Here is a 14666-nt window from a genome sequence, read left to right as displayed (position 1 = left end):
AGACTCACATTTGACCACTTCTTTGTCTGTCCAATTATTTTTATCTCTCTAAGGGTTCTATCTCAACCGATCATTAACTCTGCCCCCTCCCCACACCTTTTGTCTGTTTCCAAGACATCCTTTTCCAGGCTACTATCAGTTCTGAAGAAGATCGCTGGGCCCAAATCATTAACTCTGATTTATTTCCACAATGCTGACAGGCCTGTAGAGACTTTCCAGCAATTTCTGATTTTGTTTCAGATTTCCAGCATCTGCAGTTATTTTGCTTTTGTTTTATAGTTAGTAAATATTCCCACAGTTGTCTTGAAATCCACATTTTGGTTAAAATTCAATACGTTTGCAATATAGATGCCTTTCCGCTGTTCTGACTGGATAAAATTTATAACAAGGAACCATGATTGATTCTCCCTAACAGAGGGCAGTCAGGCCAAGTGTGGCTTCATGCCATTTGGGAAAATTGGGAATTACTGACCCAAAAACAAAACTCAAACTTTAATATTCCTCATTTGTTTGACTCCCTTTTGCATTATGCAGTTGACTAACACTTTGAACTGCCAGAGCAATCAGCATAATGATTTTCTAATAAGAGTTATCTATTTCCATTTTGCAAAGGACATTCTGCAAAGAGCTTACTTTCTAAGATGCAGTGAAATGACACTTATTATGTCTGCAGAGCAGCACTTTGAAAGCCTTTGTTGACATTTGAACTCAGTGACAGAAGGGACAGTCACAACTTCGAACAGCTATCTGGAAAAAAAAATGGGTTTGCAGACGTGTTGAGATAAAGTACATCATGACGTGAGGGATGCCATTAGTGTCCCATCCAAATACATCTGCACCCAACTTTTGCTCCTCCAAGGCTGCATTAGGGAACTGGAGCGGGAGCTGGATGAACGTTGGATCATTCGGGAGGCAGAGTCAGTGAGAGACAAGAGTTATAGGGAAGTAGTTACTCCTAAGCATGAAGAAAGCTGGGTAACTGTTAGAAGGGGGGAAAGACAGTCAGTGCAGGGATCCCCTGTGGACGTTCCCCTGTAAAACAAGTATACCGTTTTGCTTACTGCTGGGGGGTGGTGATTTACCAGGGGCATGCACTGGGGTGCAGGTCTCTGGCACAGAATCTGTCGCTCTTGCACAGAAGGGAAGGGGGGATAGGAAGACAGTGTTAGTCATTGCGGACTCAATAGTTAGAGGGACTGATAGAAGGTTTGTTGGGAACGAAAGAGATTCACGCTTAGTATGTTGCCTCCCAGGTGCCAGGGTCTGTGGTGTCTCGGATTGTGTCTTTGGGATCCTGAAGGGAGAGGGTGACCAGCCCCAAGTCGTGCCCACATAGGCACCAACGACATAGGTAAAAAGAGGGATAGGGATGTCAGGCAGGATTTCAGGGAGCTAGGGTGGAAGCTGAGAGCTCGAACAAACAGAGTGGTTATCTCTGGTTTGTTACCTGTGCCACATGATAGCAAAGCAAAGAGCAGGGAGAGATTTCAGCTGAACATGTGGCTGCAGGGATGGTACAGGAGGAAGGGCTTCAGGTACATGGACAATTGAGATCTCATTCTGGGGAAGGTGGGGACCTCCACAAACAGGACGGTCTCCACTTGAACCAGAGGGGCACTAATATCCTGGGTGGGAAATTTGCTAGTGCTATCCGGGTGGATTTAAACTAGCTCAGAAGGGGGATGGGAGACTGAGGTGTAGTTCTAATACACAGGAGGATGAGAGTAGGGAGGACATGGACAGGATCTCATTGCCACAGGAGTGTTCTGACAGACAGCAAGCTGGACTGAAGTGTGTCTACTTCAAAGCCAGGAGTATCCGGAATAAGGTAGGTGAGCTTGCAGCTTGGGTAGGTACCTGTGTAAAAGATAAGGCCAGAGGTGATGCTTTTGGTTTATTTCTGTATACATTCTGGGAGACCAAGATTTGCTGACCCAACAGTGCATGAGGGACAGTGCCTCCGGATTTGCGACACGAAAATCAAATTGAGCTAAAGCAATGAATGATGATTTGCAAGGTAGGGAAGTAGATGAGCTCTCCACAGATGGTTCTACCCACTCCTACATTTCAGAGCTCACCCAAATCAAGAGCCTGAGGCAGCTCAGGTTAAATAAGGGGATGCCACTCAGCATGACCTGGATTCTCACACCATGTTTGAGGACAGTGCTATCAATGATATTAACAGCCATGGTGACATTGACTATTACTAAGGTTGCTCCTTGCGAGTAAAGCTGATGACATCCAAAATCCTCTTTTGCACTGTCCAGTGAAACTATAGAGCTACACCAGGTGGAGATGCTAGTTTGAAATCAATTGTTTTCTACCTCACTTACAGGTATAAGAGTTTGCATGGCTTTCACATGCTAGTGGGATTTTCAACTTGCAGATTTTCATCAATTGCATGCTTGCATCTTTGTTCTTTTCTCATAACAATGGGCATGATACACAAGAAATGTAAGGACTGCTGCTCAACTATTGAGCTGTGGATGTGTAAGCATGCATAGTGCACGCTATCAGTAAATGCTCATGATATGGACAGCCGTTAGTGCGCCCGTAATTCACAGGTAGTCTCCGTCCTGTCAAGATCATGTCTCCACGGAGCACTAAATGAAAGTTGCTCATGGAGGCTGGTCCTTCTATTTCAGACTGCCCTTACAACCTGGCCACCTGAGGATAATGCATGTTCAATGAGAGCCTCTGAAAGTCAAGAAACAAACCATTGACTTAGTTATACCCAGGTGAGAAGCGATGCAATGGGTCTCCTTTCTTTCCAGCTTTTGGTTGACCTCAGTAGATCTTCCAAAAACAAATTTGTTTGCCAATTTACTGAGTACATAATTTTTGTTTTATATAGACAGGTAGACAGAGAGAGAGAGAGAGAGAGAGAGAGAGAGAGAGAAGCAGAAAGAGACAGTGAGAGAAGGGGAAATAAAGAGATACAGAGTGAAAACAAAATAAGCAGAGAAAGAGAAACAATTTTTCTTGCTGTGTCACTCACTCAGGATTTGTCTAACTCTGGAAAAGCAATATCTTTTTGATACAAAAGTTGAAAATATCCCCTCTGAAGATAGGTAAATACAGAGAGAATAAAAACATCAGAGCCTCAACAAAAAGAAAATGTTTTGCAAGTTTCACCTTGATCATTAAAAAGCTTCAGAATCTTGTCATTGAGGGGTGACTACAATGTTTCCATGCATTTGTATTTCAACAAAGCCCCAATTTGTCTTATGTGTAAACAATTTCCAACTGTCCTCTCCTTCCTGACAAACTAGACAGCACACATTCTCAACATGCAATTCAAAGCCAGTGCCTGGACATTGCAGCTCATCAAATGTTTTGAGGCCATCATACAAATGCTTTTTCACTATCACATCCTGCATCCTCCTTCTTTTCCCAAAAAAACTCAGACTCATCACAGAATTATGGTTGTTCTCAGTCAAACTCACATGCCACTTCATCCCCTCAATCCTTTACATTGCAGTTCAGGATATCGATGGCTTGCATGAATCTCCCAGGTCACTGCATTCCTTTATCTCATACACTTACATAGGAGTCATCTTATGGGTATTAGCTCGCATTCTTAGCACATACACTGACTTCAGCAGTGACAAACAGCTACCTGTTCAGCTCTCATTGTTTTCTTAGGGCATAAGGTATTCAGTTCTCAGTTAAAAACTACCAGTTTCTGTGCCTTCCATTATCTATAAGTGTAGAGGGAGAGGCTTGCAGCTTGTCACAATAGGGAGCACTGAACATTTAAAGGGGTAGATGTGTTGCTGTCAACACCAACCTTGACTGATTCCACACTTCTCAGAAGTGTACAAAGCAGACACACATCATATGCTTTATATTTGTGAAGGTCAAAGAGAACAGTGCTGAGTCGAGTGAAGAATTGATATCCAGGCTGGCTGGTCTGGTGGAGTAACTCCTTGGGATGTTCTCCAAGAAAATAATTGGTCTTCACTCCATTACCACATCCGCCAAGACTTCTAAGTCCCTGTCCACAAACCTGTCCTTTTCTCTGGGCTGTATCCTGAGTGATAAAGTTGAGTGCCATAGTTTAAGACAATTCCTGACTTGGAGTGTCTGAAGTGTTGGGCAGCTGGATTTTAAAAATGGTGCCAGCAGGGTAAACCTCATAAAGTCTGGCTAATTGTAAGGCAGTTTGCCTGTTTGGCTAGGTGATTTCTTGAGAAAGGTACCCAAGGCCTAATTGCATAATTAATGAAGTAAAGATCAGAAAATTGATGAGAAAAGTCACTCCAAGCTACAGCTGATAATGCGAACTGCAGATGCTGTAGAATCCAAGATAACAAAGTGTGGAGCTGGATAAACACAGCAGGCCAAGCAGCATCTCAGGAGCACAAAAGCTGACGTTTCGGGCCTGGACCCTTCATCAGAGAGGGGGATTGGGAGAGGGAACTGGAATAAATAGGGAGAGGGGGAGGCGGACCGAAGATGGAGAGAAAAAAAGATAGGTGGAGAGGAGAGTATATATGAGGAGGTGGGGGGTGGATAGGTCAGTCCAGGGAAGACGGACAGGTCAAGGAGGTGGGATGAGGTGGTAGGTAGGAAATGGAGGTGCAGCTTGAGGTGGGAGGTAGGGATGGGTGAGAGAAAGAACAGGTTAGGGAGGCGGAGGCAGGCTGGGCTGGTTTTGAGATTCAGTGGGGGGAGGGGCCGAGCTGGGCTGGTTTTGGGATGCAGTGGGGAGAGGGGAAGAACTGGGCTGGTTTTGGGATGCAGTGGGGGAAGGGGAGATTTTGAAGCTTGTGAAGTCCACATTGACGCCATTGGGCTGCAGGGTTCCCAAGCGGAATATGAGTTGCTGTTCTTGCAACCTTTGGGTGGCATCATTGTGGCACTGCAGGAGGACCATGATGGACATGTCGCCTGAGGAATGGGAGGGGGAGTTAAAATGGTTCGTGACTGGGAGGTGCAGTTGTTTGTTGCGAACCGAGCGGAGGTGTTCTGTAAAGTGATCCCCAAGCCTCGGCTTGGTTTCCCCAATGTAGCAGAAGCCACACCAGGTATAATGGATACAATATACCACATTGGCAGGTGTGCAGGCGAACATCTGCTTGACAGGGAAAATCATCTTGGGGCCTGTGATAGGGGTGAGGGAGGAGGTGTGGGGGCAAGTGTAGCACTTCCTGTGGTTGGAAGGGAAAGGTGCTGGGTGTGGTGGGGAGCAGATGCGGCGGAGGCGGAGGAATTGGGAATAGGGGATGGAATTTTTGCAGGAGGGTGGGTGGGAGGAGGTGTATTCTAGGTAGCTGTGGGAGTCAGTGGGCTTGAAATGGACATCAGTTTCTAACTGGTTACCTGAGATGGAGACTGAGAGGTCCAGGAAGGTGAGGGATGTGTTGGAGATGGCCCAGGTGAACTTGAGGTTGGGGTGGAAGGTGTTGGTGAAGAGGACGAACTGTTCGAGCTCCTCTGGGGAGCAAGAGGCGGCGTTGATATAGTCATCAATGTAACGGAAGAAAAGGTGGGGTTTGGGGCCTGTGTAGGTGCGGAAGAGGGACTGTTCCACATAACCTACAAAGAGGTAGGTATGAGGCATTCCACTCCCACACATCCCAGATGCTCACGATCTTCCAGGACCACAACGTTCCCCCCGCAGTGGTCGAGAATGCATTTGTCCGTGTCTCCCGCATTTCCCGCAACACATCCCTCACACCCCTCCCCAGCCACAACTGCCCAAAGAGGATCCCCCTCGTTTTCACACACCACCCCACTAACCTCCGGATACAACGCATCATCCTTCGACACTTCCGCCATCTACAATCCGACCCCACGACCCAAGCCATTTTTCCATCCCCACCCTTGTCGGCCTTCCGGAGAGACCATTCTCTCCACAACTCCCTTGTCTGCTCCACACTCCCCTCCAAACCCACCACACCCAGCACCTTCCCCTGCAACCGCAGGAAGTGCTACACTTGCCCCCACACCTCCTCCCTCACCCCTATCGCAGGCCCCAAGATGATTTTCCATATCAAGCAGATGTTCACCTGCACACCTGTCAATGTGGTATATTGTATCCATTGTACCCGGTGTGGCTTCATCTACATTGGGGAAACCAAAGGAAGGCTTGGGGACCGCTTTGCAGAACACCTCCGCTCGGTTTGCAACAACTGCACCTCCCAGTCACGAACCATTTTAACTCCCCCTCCCATTCCTCAGGCGACATGCCCATCATGTCCATCCACAATGATGCCACCTGAAGGTTGCAAGAACAGCAACTCATATTCCGCTTGGGAACCCTGCAGCCCAATGGTATCAATGTGGACTTCACAAGCTTCAAAATCTCCCCATCCCCCACTGCATCCCACAACCAGCCCAGTTCTTCCCCTCCTCCCACTGCATCACAAAACCAGCCCAGCCTGTCTCTGCCTCCCTAACCTGTTCTATCTCTCACCCATCCCTTCCTCCCACCTCAAGCTGTACCTCCATTTCCTACCTACCACCTCATCCCGCCTTCTTGACCTGTCCGTCTTCCTTGGACTGACCTATCCCCTCCCTACCTCTCCACCTGTACTCTCCTCTCTACCTATTTTCTTTTCTCTCCATCTTCGGTCCGCCTCCCCCTCTCTCTCTGTTTATTCCAGTTCCCTCTCCCCATCCCCCTCTCTGATGAAGGGTCTCGGCCCGAAATGTCGGCTTTTGTGCTCCTGAGATGCTGCTTGGCCTGCTGTGTTATCCAAGCTACAGCTGATCGGTTGTTATTAATCTCATTTGACAAAACACTTTAGCTAAACTAGGGACATTTCTGCCTGAGGGATTTGATGGCACCCCTGACTACCATTCACAATCTGGGCAGTTACTAAAAAAGAATCATTAGTAAGTGGAAAACACTCACACTGGGTTCAAGTAATGTTGTCAATGATTGTATACAATGAATAGTCGTGTCCTCTTCTCAACCAAGGAGCCATTATCCACTGTGATTTTATCTAACAGTGTGGCCCATGTCCACCTGAACAGATTATGTCTGGGATCTCTGAATTGGTCATTCACACTTGTTTAACTTGTCTGTCATTATGGGATTCTTCCAGATGGCATGACTCCTTTCTGGCAGTTTTATCAGTTATAAAATAAAGTTATGTCATTGCTGGCCATTATGAGATTCCTACTTAGGTAATTTTAAAATATTATTGTCAATCTTTTTAAAACTTATCCTGCAATTCATTCTGTTTCTCTTTGGCAGTGCGGATAGCAGTTCTTCACTCTCCAAAAACAAAACATCAGGAAGGATGGGATAAAGTAAGAGAGAGGGAAAAGCGATTGTTGGTGTGTGAATCAAGCAGTTCAGCTCTCACCATCTAAAGTTTGCTCATCATGCCAATTAGCAAGTGGAGAGTGAGCCAGGAATAAAACCATGGCATAAGACAATAAGACACCATCATCTTAAATGTTCTTAGTGATGCAGAGTGCTACAGGTTCTGTCACAGACAACCACAAAATGAACAGAGCCTTCTGTTCCACTGAGTTCAGGAGATCAAAGTGTGGCTGCCAGTTCTCTGCTGTGTGTGTGTGGCTCCAGTCAACCAGACAATCTGGAAGAATGCAACGCTGCATTTCATTGTAGATGGGGGATGTACCCAACTGAGGTGAATCACATAAGCTTTGCAGAAATAAAAAGTGATATTTGTGGAATTGGAATCATTGCAAGGTCTGTGAGGGTGAACATGACTATTAGGCATTGGTCCTTAGTGTCATAGACTGCTACTGGATGAGTGCCAGAGCATGAGTTATAAATCAAGCCAAGAGATTGTTGCCAAACTGGGTATGAGTTGTATGTGAACATTCATTCATCACCCATGTGGGCTCACTACACATCTCTGGCACCACAGTCAGGACTTTTAGCATTGACTTTCCTGCCACTCCAACTTTTGTTAGAGGACCATCTTTTAGGGCCTCCTGTAACCTGTCCCTCTTACAGAAACATGGCACTCCTCCACCTGTCATCCTCAGCTAAAGTCTCCGGTTTTGCATCTGAGAACATTAGATCAAACATCATAGATCATTGTGGTGTTTAATTTGAACTGAGTCTAACTATAGCATCAACAGTCAGTGACAGCATCAATTGATGCAACACAACTACCTTTTGGAACAGACAGATTAGCTTTAACAGCTAGAGGTTAGTTTTATATGTGATAATCTCACAAACCTTATTGAGTTCTTTGAGAAAGTGACCAAACAGGTAGATCAGAGTAAACTGGTTGATGTGGTGTATATGGATTTCAGCAAGGCGTTCGATAAGGTTCCCCACAATAGGCTATTGTACAAAATGCGGAGGAATGGAATTGTGGGAGATATAACAGTTTGGATTAGAAATTGGCTTGCTGAAAGAAGACAGAGGGTGGTGGTTGATGGAAAATGTTCATCCTGGAGACCAGTTACTAGTGGTGTACCGCAAGGGTCGGTGTTGGGTCCACTGCTGTTTGTCATTTTTATAAATGACCTGGATGAGGGCGTAGAAGGATGGGTTCGTAAATTTGCAGACAACACCAAGGTTGGTGGAGTTGTGGATAGTGAAGAAGGATGTTGTAGGTTACAGAGAGACATAGATAAGCTGCAGAGCTGGGCTGAGAGGTAGCAAATGGAGTTTAATGCGGACAAGTGTGAGGTGATGCTCTTTGGTAGGAGTAACCGGAATGCAAAGTACTGGGCTAATGGTAAGATTCTTGGTAGTGTAGATGAGCAGAGAGATCTCGGTGTCCATGTACACAGATCCTTGAAAGTTGTCACCCAGGTTGACAGGGTTGTTAAGAAGGCATACAGTGTTTTAGCTTTTATTAAAAGAGGGATCGAGTTCCAGAACCAAGGGGTTATGCTACAGCTGTACAAAACTCTGGTGCGGCTGCACTTGGAGTATTGCGTACAGTTCTGGTCACCGCATTATAAGAAGGATGTGGAAGCTTTGGAAAGGGTGCAGAGGCGATTTACTAGGATGTTGCCTGATATGGAGGGAAGATCTTACGAGGAAAGGTTGAGGGACTTGAGGCTGTTTTCATTAAAGAGAAGAAGGCTGAGATGTGACTTAATTGAGACATATAAAATAATCAGAGGGGTAGATAGGGTGGATAGGGAGAGCCTTTTTCCTAGGATGGTGACAGCAGGCATGAGTGTCATAGCTTTAAATTGAGGGGGTGAAAGATATAGGACAGATGTCAGAGGTAGTTTCTTTACTGAGAGAGTAGTAAGGGAATGGAACTCTTTTCCTGCAACGGTAGTAGATTCACCAACTTTAAGTACATTTGAGTCGTCATTGGACAAGCATATGGATGTACATGGAATAGCGTAGGTTAGATGGGCTTCAGGTTGGTATGACAGGTCGACACAACATCGAAGGCCGAAGGACCTGGACTGTGCTGTAATGTTCTATATTCTATGTTCTATAACTGTTAATATTTGACACCAGCATTCCCCCCGACTCTGCCCCAATCAACCCTGCGCCCCCCCCACCCACACACACTTCCATTGGTGTGTGTGCAACCAATGAAATCACATCAGGTTACACATAGAAATCATGCAAAAGAAGAGACAGCACAAAGCTCATGTGATGCTTAACCTTAAAGAAACTGATGCAGTCAAGTTGCATTGTATGGTCTTCATGCCTAAAAATGAATGTAAGCCAAGATTTAGCAGGATCACTCTGAAGAGGCATCAAAGACTGATATATTGTGGTACAATGGGAGTCAAAGAATTCTACTTGTGATGTAATGAAAAATTAATTCAGCTCATTTATATTAGGAGGAAGAATTCTTCTCCAGTTAGTTTTAACTCTACTGTTAAGAATAATGAAGTGGTATTGCTACTTTTAGCATGTTTCTGAACTACTGTGATCATTAAGTGCTCATTAAATGAGGTGACTGCAGAGTGGATCTAAAACAAGCGTTTGACACCTGATTTACTTAAATGAGGAACTAATGTCTGCCAGAGGTAGAGAGAGATGAAGCTTGATCAATAGTTCCAGCCTGCATTGTGATATTCAAACTTCAACACAATTTCTCATTTTTCATTTTAAGAAATTATGTACCAAAGCTTATTATGATCATTGCAATCTTATTGCCTCAAAAATTAGGGCCATCGTATCTGGTATCTCTTTTTAAACAACTGTGAAATATTTAATTCTGATGTTTTGCTAACACCGCGTCTAAACAATGTTAAACAATAATTTAATTGGAATGTTCGAATGTTGTATTCCTTACAATTTTACAGACTCATTTAAAACATCTCTGTAGTCACTTACAAATGCAGAATGTTATGGAAAGTTTTCCACAATCAATGTAAAGCTACTTTTGGTTAGCAATCAATATAAATCATTGTGTCTAGTGTGAGTTGAAATACTGTACTTAAAAATCAAACCTTTTCTAAAGGTCCCAACAGCAAACCACAGATTGGGCGGCACAGTGGCTCAGTGGTTAGTACTGCAGCCTCACTGCGCCAGGGACCCAGGTTTGATTCCAGCCTAGGGTAATTGCCTGTGCAGGGCCTGGTTCCTCACTGTAGGGAATCTAATTCTGAAAGCTTCAAGTATGTCCATGTTATCATTATATATTTTTTTAAAGTGATCAATTTATCAAATGTTGATACAATATAGTAGCACTTATACAGGTCACACAAACAAAGGTAATTGTGATTAGAAAACAGAGTGAAATGCAGCTAAATGTATAGCTACTGTGTTTTTTAAATATATATATTGTTAAATATAGAATACAAAGAAATGTAATAGAAATCTTTTATTCCTTAAAAGTCATCTGTCAATATTTATAATGATTTATTGGAACTTAATTTTTTTTTTCAGAATGCAATGCTTGAGGCTTTGAGAGGTATTTCACTAGTATGCATAAAAGAAAATGTTCAAGTTGAGTCAGGCATTTTTCTAGATGACCTTATCGATGCAGATCAGGGTGTGCTGGCAGATATTATGAAAACAATGTGGAGGATGGATGCTGTGGACTTTTTACATGTATAACCTCAGGATGATTGTGGTGGAAGTAGCTTTTCAGAAATATAAAGACATATGTTTGGTTTTTGCCTTTCAAGATGTCAGGACATGCATGACCTTCCTACAGACAATGATGTAGTTTTCAAGTGTAGTTACTGGTATAACATAGGAAATGCAGCAGCCTATTTGCACGCAACAAAGCTCCTAAAAACAAAAATACAGTAATAACTTAGATAATCTATTTTACGTGCTGGTCAGGACTCTTCAGCCCTTTAAGAATTACTTTAAGGGATATTTTATATCTGACCGAGAGCACAGATGGGTTCTTGGTGTAATGCCTCATCTGAAAGACAACGCTTTCATCAGTGCTGCATCTCCTCAGTTCTACACGCATTCCAGGTAGCTTTTCATGTTCAAGGCTTTGTAGTGGCAGATAAACCCCCATCTCAGTACCTCTTAGGAAAAGATGTAATCTTTGGTAAAAATAAACAGTATAACAATAGTTACAAATTTGTAAAATTGTTCAATCTTTAAATCTCAGAACTGGCATTGGATTTTCTCAAGAAACTAATACATGATGAAATGCTGGAGTGGATTATATTTGAAAAACATATATAGTAGAAGATTGAATTCTGATAAGCGATCTATCAGAAAAATGTCCAGGAGAGTGTTAATTATAACAATTCAGCTTTTGTTTAAATAGTAGAATAACTTTACCAATGCCAATACATCAACTCTGATTATATCTTAGCATGATGCAAATTAGGAATCCCAGTTCAAATTCCTTCCAATGTCATTTATCTCTTCTGAGGTGGAGATTTGTTTATGCACTAACATTTTTTTTCCTCTTTTTGGAACAGGAGGGAACTGATGGAAGAATTCGCAGGTGATTAGTCTGACAAACCATTCCTTCCAGAGTTCTTCTGTTGCAATTGTAATGTCTCTACCTCTAAGTTATGAGGGTCTAGGTTCAAGGTCTGCCTGCACCAGAGGTGTGTCATAACATCACTCAACAGATTAACGATAAAATGTTAAAGGTCCTTCCTGGCAGGGACTTGAAACTGATGTTTTTACACAAGAGGCAAGAAAGCTCCCACTATTCAACAAGACTTTAAGAGCAAAATGCCTGTAAGAAAGGGTTGATCCAGGCCACAGTGGAGTAGTTTATTAAGATGAGTGCATCAGTCTCTCACAAAGAATTAGTTTGAGAAAAAGGAGCAAAAGCAAGAATGGAGGGCAAGGGCTGGATTAAAGCGTGGGAGAAAAATTGGAATGAAAGTAGAGAGCCAGAAAGGCAGGAATAAAGGAAAGATGAGCAAATATGTGGAGAAGGGCAGTAAATAAGCAAGTAATGAGCAAAATGAGAGAGTGTTTGCGAATCTACCAGTGACATTAGTGATGATGGCACCAGAAATAGACAGTTAATTGTGGCTTTGAGTTTTTAATACTGCCTGGCAGTGGAAATAATATGTTTTTCAGTTATTTATCATCAAAGAGGGACATGTTGCTTCGATAATCTGCAAAACTATTTACATTCTGAATAAGGAACTGGTGATGAGGTAGAAAATAGTGCATCAGAGTTTTCCGACATTTCAGCATGGAGAAGTGAATTGAATGCCTCAGCGCTAACTGCTGCAATCAATGTTGTTTCTAATTTACATCAATATCTTGGATTCAGAAAGTTGATGTTACAGTGTTAAATTTTTGGAACACATCAAACTACGAAACAGCCTGGCAACTGCAGTACGAGTTGGGCAAAATGCATTTGCAATAAAATAATGGCCAATCGAACTGCAAAGACAAAATTGGGCTGATTTTCATAGTTACATATTCGTATATTGTGTGTATCACTCTGTTGTGCTTTTCTTGAAGGAGAATGGATCCCATGCTACAGGTGATCCCGGACTGACTACAACAGAGTTGGTGGAAATTAACAAGGGTATGTTCAAGTATCCAACAATCGAATTGCAAACAGCAAGACCTCGGGCTGCCAGTGTAGTCTCATCCATCTGGCTTTCTGGCATCATCATTGCTACTGGTTGAACAATAATTTCAAACTGGTTGATTTACAGTAGATTCACTTCTATGTGTGTGCATTGGTACTTCACAATGGAAATCACAGATTGTCAGTGAAGAGGTGACCCTGTTGCAATTGTTTCTCTCATGAAACCACCAGTGACACCATCGTAGTTGAAGTTTTAAATGTCACTATTTGAAGATGATGAAAAAAATGTTTCTCAGTATCTTGGCTGATTTTGTATCTCCAGTCGGTTAATTAGTCATCCATATCATTGACCTTTTATAGCAACTTGCTGCCTGCAGATGGCTCATCTTTTTGTAGATGTAGCAAAATTGATTGAACGTCAGAGCAATGCAAAACGTCACATTTGTGAGAGAAATGACACATCCCTCCCTGACGCGCTCAATGCTTTCTATGTTTGGTTTGAGCAGAAGACTGCCGGTGTGGCGACACCTGCCCTGACAGCCCCAGGCACACCTGTTCCCTCTGTCAGATGTCAGAACAGCCTTCGTGGGAATCAACCCGGGGAAATAACCGGCCCGGACAGTATCCCTGGTTGAGCACTCAGATCCTGTGTGGACCAACTGGTAGAGGTACTCATCAACATCTTCAAATTCTCCCTCCTATAAGCCAAAGTCCTCACCTGCTTCAAGGAGACTACCTTCATCTCTGTACCCAATAAAACATACCGTGTGTCTTAATGGATACCGTCCAATAACTCTGACTTCAATACCATGAAGTGCTTTGAGACCCACATGTCATGGCCCACATCAACTCCAGTCTCCAAACCTGCCTTGATCCCCTCCAGTTTGCCCACCGATATAACAGATCCCTGGGCCTGCTCTCATCCTGAAATATCTGGACAACAGAGACACTTACTTCAAACTTCTGCTTGTTGACTACAGCTCCACCTTCAACACCATTATCCCCTCCAGACTGATCTCAAAACTGCGTGACCTTTGTGATCAGAGATAATAGGAGCTGCAGATGCTGGAGAATCCAGCTCCACGCTTTGTTAACTTGTGTGACCTTTGACTCGGCTTTGCCCTCTGCAATTGGGTCTTCAGTTTTCTGACTCATAGGTTGCAATCACTGAGGATAGGTTGCTGCACCTCCTCCACAATAACACTCAAGACTGGAGCCCTCCAAGGATGTGTCCTCAGCCCCCGGCTGTACTCCCTGTACACGTATGACTGTGTTGCCAAATTCTGAACAAACAACATCTACAATTTCACTGACAATGGTTCAAAATATAGTAGGGAGGTAGAGGGCAAGGTGACATGGTTCAATGATAACAGCCTGTCTCTCAACACCGGCAAAGCTAAAGAACTGATCACTGACTTCTGAAAGAAAGGAGAAGGGTATGCCTCCATCTACATCATTGGAACTGAGTTTGAGAGAATGAAGAATATCATGTTCCTCAGTGTTACAATAACCAACAACATTGGAAGTTTTTGCAAAGATTTGTTTTGGACTCCCCAAACAAATGCAACAGTCAAGAAGGCACAACAATGCCTCTTCTTCATCAGGTGGCTCAGGAAAATTGGCATGTCCATAAGGTCTCTCACCAATTTCTGCAGATGCACCATTGAAAGCATACTGTCCGAGTGTATAATGGCCTGGTATGGCAACTAATCTGCCCAGGAATGCAAGAATCTACAGATGGTGGTGTGCACAGCCCAGACCATCATG

The sequence above is a fragment of the Stegostoma tigrinum genome, chromosome 6, assembly GCF_030684315.1.
Source record: "Stegostoma tigrinum isolate sSteTig4 chromosome 6, sSteTig4.hap1, whole genome shotgun sequence".
Taxonomy (NCBI): domain Eukaryota; kingdom Metazoa; phylum Chordata; class Chondrichthyes; order Orectolobiformes; family Stegostomatidae; genus Stegostoma; species Stegostoma tigrinum.
This window is presented reverse-complemented; position numbering follows the sequence as displayed.